Source organism: Prionailurus bengalensis, chromosome A2 (assembly GCF_016509475.1).
Source record: "Prionailurus bengalensis isolate Pbe53 chromosome A2, Fcat_Pben_1.1_paternal_pri, whole genome shotgun sequence".
Lineage (NCBI taxonomy): Eukaryota > Metazoa > Chordata > Mammalia > Carnivora > Felidae > Prionailurus > Prionailurus bengalensis.
The window spans coordinates 138,691,575-138,698,159 of record NC_057348.1 but is presented as its reverse complement, the minus strand read 5'-3'; the positions used below and the strand labels follow the sequence as shown (position 1 = coordinate 138,698,159).

The window sequence follows — 6,585 nt, the reverse complement described above, 5'->3', positions numbered from 1 at the left end:
CGGGGCTCTCTATTTGCAACGCCAATAGTGCACTTGCTGGCAAAGAAGTATTTGCAAGTTTGAGTTTCAGTACCACAAAGCAGGGTGGAGAAGGGTGGGCTTGGGGCTCAGAGGCAATACTTTAACAACTGGTGCAATAGCCAAGCCTGGAATATTGAAACTTGGTTTTATTAAAGGACGTTATAGAAACAACCTCCCTATTTTCTTGACCATTTATTCATTAATTTATTAACTCAATCAAGAAATATTGATTGATCACTTACCATATGACAGGTACTATCTTCCGGACCAAAGATAGAGCCATAAGTGAAAAATGCGGTTCCTGGACTTGATCTCTGATGGCTGGTCTTCTCTCTAGGTTTTTTTTTATTTGTTTAGTTGTGGGGGTTTTTTGTTTTTGTTTCGTGGTTTTTTTTGGTTTTGTTTTTTGTTTTGGGGTTTTTTTGGTGAAAAAATGTATATTTAGATTTAGCCAGCTGGGCTTAGTTTAGATGATCCCAATTTTGCTGGCAACATCCAAAGCATCATAGTTGGGATCCAGTTGAACATATGCTTTCTTTTCTCTATCATGCCTGATCAGGATGTTGACCTTGGCCACGTCAGTATTGTAGAGCTTCTTCACATCCTGTTTGATCTGGAGCTTGTTGGCTTTGGCATCCACAATGAACACAAGTGTGTTGTTGTCATCTATTTTCTTCCTGGTTGATTCAGTTGTCAGGGGGAACTTGGTGATGGCATAGTGGTCAAGCTTGTTTCTCCTGGGGTGCTCTTTGAGGATATTTGTGCTGCCTGTGGAGAACTAGTGTCCTGGACTGCCAGAATGTAGGTGACCTGTGGATCTTCATTTTTTATAACTGAATGCCTTTCAGCACCCCTTTCTTGGCCTTCGAAGCCTTTGCTTTGGCTTTGGCTTTGGGAGGGGTAGGGGCTTCCTTATTTGTCTTCAGTGCCATCTTCATGAAAGGGCTCCCTAGGGTTCCTAATTCTACCTCCAATTGGCTCAATATTCCTATTGGCGTCTTGATCAGCCCCTACCCCCTGGCTTTGCCCTGCTTTGTTCCCAAGATGCTTCTCAGCCCTTGATGGCTACCCCCCCCCAAAAAAAAACACCCAAATAACACAGTATTAAAAACTATACTTCCTTCATTATTTAGTCAAATATGTTTATGTAAGACACTAGAAATATGGTCAGGGTGCCTAGGTGGGTTAGTCAGTTAAGCATCAGACTCTTGATTTTGGCTCAGGTCATGATCTCACAGTTCGTGAGATTAAGCTCCCAGTTGGGCTCTGTGCTGAGCATGGAGCCTACTTAAGATATTCTCTCTCTCTCTCTCTCTCTCTCTCTCTCTCTCTCTCTCTCCCTCTCCCTCTCCCCCCTCTCTCTGACCTTCCCCCACGCCACCTCTAATGCTCTTTCTCTTAAAAAAAAAAAAAGAGGGGCGCCTGGGTGGCGCAGTCGGTTAAGCGTCCGACTTCAGCCAGGTCACGATCTCGCGGTCTGTGAGTTCGAGCCCCGCGTCGGGCTCTGGGCTGATGGCTCAGAGCCTGGAGCCTGTTTCCGATTCTGTGTCTCCCTCTCTCTCTGCCCCTCCCCTATTCATGCTCTGTCTCTCTCTGTCCCAAAAATAAATAAACGTTGAAAAAAAAATAAAAAAAGAGAGCGAGAGAAAAGAAAAGAAAAAGAAACTAGTAAGATGGTGATATCCTAAACTAGAACTTTGGCAATTAGAGATAGGAAATGAAGGAAAATGGGAAGGATGCATAGGAGGTAGAATAGACAACTCCTAGTGAACCCTTGAATGGAGGGGCTAAGCAAAATCTGGGTTTTCACCAAGAAAGAGTCTACTCAATTATCCTCTGGCTCAGCCTCCTCTGGAACCCACTCTGTGTTCTTGGGTAAAAGGCTTTTAAAAGACAATGAATAAAATCTAAATGTGCTTCCCCTCCATAACTTCAGTCAATATGAAAGGAGAGACATTGGTGGCAGTAGTCTCCAGGGACATAAATGCCATTCTTTGTGTTAAAAGTACAGCAGCACAATGGTGGTGCTTTTAGGATCCGCTGCACTAGATAAAGAGCCCTGGACCAGAGATTCTAGGAAAATTGGTAGTGTATTTAATGGGCATTGGTGAAGAATGGCCATGTTGATGTTCATCACACAAAGGAGCCTTAGAAACACATCCCACTGATGCCAATTTGTGTAAATAGAAGAGGATCTTACTGGAAGGAAACTTACAGTCAAATAGCAGAGCACATGTGATCCTTTCAGCCATCACGGTCCCATCTAGAGCTGTGCTTAAGCCAGGTATAATTGGATGAGCATCATGAGGAAGTCTTCTTGAGGGACCTACCCAGTCAAATGCTGCATATTTATAGGACTGGAATAGATCTGGACCAGTATGTTACAACAGAAGCTTTCTGACCCCAAAAAAGGGCTTGTTAGAAAAAGAAAGTCTCTGGAGTTCAGTAGCTGGTTTCAGCCTGTTTATCAGTTGAGCTACCTCATATCATACCTGCTGCGCTAGCTTTTTTCTAGGCTATTAGAAAGTGAGAGAAAATGAGCCTCCAGAGTCCTCCGGGTTCATCTTTCCTTAATGATAGTCTATGAAAGATACACTTGCCACTGCAAACCTTTGCTTACAGGGAAGAAAATAATTGGTGCTGTATGCAGACTAGTTAGAAGAGGACAGGAACAATCTTTTAGGAGAGGGCACACTTCAAAAATTTCCATTAAAGAAAGGCTTAGATGCACTGTCAATGCTTTAAAAACTCCCAGAACCACTGGAAAGAAATGTAAGGTAGACTGGTGATAAAACAAACAAACAAAAAAAGGCATGTAAGTGAGGAGCCAGAGAAATACTTTATTGTATTTCAGAAACACATAGCTTGGGAGAAATGGATTATTTGTAAACATACATAGATTGTATGCAAAGATACTTAGTTGATCCAACAAAATCAGTTACAGGACAGACACACAAGCAAACACACACACGCACACACACACACACACACGCATGCACATATACATATATAGAGAGAAAGGAAAGGATTAATTATCATATGGTCCCTCTACGAACACGTCAGTAAATTTAAACCTGACACCATTTTGCTTAAAGTAGGTGATAGCTTGATCATCAAAAGTGGCCAGTATTTGAGTTTTATTATAAAGGAGAAAATTCGGATACCATGGAAACATTTTTACTGACCTAGTTTTGTTTCTGTATTGAGCTGAAGATGAGGAGTGAATGTGGAAAACAAGAAGAAGAGAGGAGAGAAAAATTCATTTTTGTTTCTTTCCATTTTTGTGTCTTATTTGACTCTACCTCAAGCTCTTATGTCAACTTGTTCTCTACTTTCCTTTAAAAGTTAAATTATCTCTACGGGTTAGCAACATAGTTCCTTTTACTTAAAACTGGTGGAAATAAGCCCCCAATTTATTTGTGTGCGTTTGTGTGGCACATGCACATGTGTGTATTCTTAAATCCTGAATTCTTCATGAATATGATAACAAACACCATCAACTGGACCCTCAAACCATTCTCTGCTCTTCCTTTTATTAGTAAATCACACAGAGTCCTTACAGAAATCTGAGCAGCACAAGGCCACCCAGCTAGACTACATTCCCTGGCCTCACTGCATTTAGCTGTGGCATTATTACCAAATTCCCACCACGCAGGAATCTGCGCACTGCCATGCTACCTCCAGGACCTCCAGTTCCTGTCTTTTTTTTCCCTTTTCCTATGGACTGGGCTGGAGATGGACTGGAGACGGGGACGACTGGAAGAACCACCTCCTGGAGCTAGAAGCCACATTTTGACGAGGGCAAAGGCCTACCTCCCATCTGTCCTTGGGGGACCTCATGGAGCAGAGATGTTACATAAAAAAGAATCAAACATCTATTTTATTAAGCTCCTTCATTTGTAGGCCTCTGTTAAAGCAGCTTAACCTGTATGTTAACTACAAATATCAAACTATAGAGAATTGCCAACCTATCATAGCACAGTAGTAGAGGTACACAGTTCTGAAGTCCATAAGATATATTTTCATCTAATTCAGTCTTAACTTTTACATCTCTTCATATCTACTTCATTAGGTAAAATTTCAGCTGCTTCTCAGATATCTGGTTTTTGGTTAACACTTAAATCTGGCTGGTTTAACGACGTAATCATTAGACTGTAGAACACTTCTCCCCACACATACCTTTCTACCACATTAGCAAAGGCCACCTTACAGCAGTTCCTTTGAGCAGTATATCCTGTCCAACTATCGGGAAGAAATTGCAAGACACACTCAAAAGCAAAAACATAGTTTGAACTAAGCTAAGCATCCTATTAAGTAAGCTAACCAAAAAAAAAAAAAAAAAAAAACCAACCAAGTAATAAAGTAGAAGGAAGGAAGAAACAAAAGTACAAAAATCGATGCTGCAGAAATAGGAAAAAATGACCAACAGAGGAAAAAGCTAGCACTTTGTAGAAGTCAGTCTTTTACCACAAAAGACACAAGGCCAAGATATTTTTATAGATAAATTTTACCAACTTTCATGAATCAAACAATCCTTATATTAAATTTTAAAACCTCAAAGCCTAGAACAAGAGGGCCAATGACCAGATTTATTTAAGTTTAGTCGTTAACACCCACGCCACTCAAGGAAGGAAAGAAAAATCTAAACCGATTTCACTTGCGAAGATAGGTAAAAAAAAAATCCTACAAAAAATAGCAATGATAACTAAATTGAATACATGATCCTGAGCTGGGTCCTTTTGCTAAGAAGGACATTACTGGCAGAATTTGAATGGAGTCTAGGAAATATAGTAGGAGTGCATTTCTGTATCCAACTGTTTCACTTAATTTGATGACTGTATTGTACATATGGTGGAGAATGAAGGAAGTAGACACTAAGTTATTCAGGGATGGTAGGACATCAGGTCCCGCTTCAAATGGTTCAGGGAAAAAAATAAAACTCTTTGTACTAGACTTGCAGCTATTCTGTAACCTTGTCAATGGTTCAAAATAAAAATCTGATGGTAGCCAGAGGGGAAGCGGGGCGGGGGGTGGGGTGCAAAATGGGGGAAGGAAAGTGGGAGATAATAGCCTTCCAGTTATGGAATGAATAAATCATAGGAATAAAAGGCACGGCATAAGGAATCCAGTCGGTGGTATTTTAATAGCTCTGTAACGAGACAGATGGTAGCTACACTTGTGGTGAACATAGCATAATGTTTAAGCTTGTCATTTCACTAAATTGTACACCTGAAACGAATGTAATGTTGTGTGTCAACTGTACTCAAATAAAAAGGGGGAGTGGTAATGTTAAAAAATCAACATTGAAAGAAAATATTAAAGAGAATGTCAGTATCATTAGTGTTATTTAAAGTCACTTGTACTTCTCAAATAACTTACTACTTTCTTTCTGTTATGCAATCTGTGTATGCTGAACTTTGACTCAGTATTATCACAGAGATTGAGTGCAGAATCCAGAACTAGATTATCTGAGTTCAAATTCCATTCTGCTACTTACAGTTTGTGGGATATAGGCAGATTACCTCACCAATCTGTTTGTCAGTGTCCTCATTTATAAAAAGTAAGAATAAAATGAGTTAACATATATAAAGTATTAAAGTATTGGCTGGTATGTATTTATTGATAAAATCATAATAGCTACAGTCAGTCAACCTTGTTGCAAAAAAGATTTTGAGTTGTTCTACATATACCCACAACATGATACTGATACAGCAGTGGTGATCACGATAATGCTAATAATGTATTCTAAATCCGTGCATGACTGATAATATATTTTTCACACAATGTCACAGTTTTCATTTTACCTGCATTAAATATTTGGCTATTTCTCACAGGATTAGCAACTCTGTTTCCCCGATTTCAGGGCTTTATAGGTGATGTACAGTAGACGTAGACACAGCAACATTTTTCTAGGGAAGAATTTGAAAACTGCTTGAAACTGCAGGTGAAGGGCTGTATGCTTTAGATAATGACTCACGTGGGAGAGTACTTCATACAGGTTACACGAGCTTAGACCATAAAAGCAACAGTAGTGGTTGCCTCACATCACACTATTTTCTGGGAAGCTGTGTTAATGAAATGCAGTCTCAATTTCTTGGGCTGGTGATTTTTGGTTCATTATCAGGGAAATATAGAAGGTTTCCTGCCCGGAACCCTTTTGCCAAGAATTAGATGACCTCCACAAACAGTCTCAGTACATTCCCATGATGTCAGTCCACTGGGCAGTTTTCCGAGGTGGCAGGTCACGGCTGTGCCTTCTTAGCAATATTCCCACAAAGTGAGGAAAAGGTTGGGGGTAGTGGGGGGAGAACAACTGTGTCCTCTCTGTCCACAGAATAAATAAGCGAGTCGCACTGAGTGTCTAAGTCCTGCCACGGACTTTTCTCTAATTAAAGAATCCCTACGTAATACTTTTTTTTTTTCAGTAGAAATAGATTTCTCGGTTTTCTTTCTAGATCAACCTTATTCTGACTCAGTTCAGAAACCAAAGCAAGAGTGTAAGAAGTCAGGTGAAAGGCCCCAGAGCATCATTTCTTCTGAAGGCATGCCTTGTTAGAACTGGAT

At 40.2% G+C, this 6,585-nt stretch overlaps 1 pseudogene; it reads right to left on the bottom strand.

Annotated features, from left to right (window-relative positions):
- Window positions 1-444: 444 nt before the first annotated feature.
- Window positions 445-959, bottom strand: LOC122488149 (annotated as a pseudogene).
- Between the last annotated feature and the right edge of the window lie 5,626 nt (window positions 960-6,585).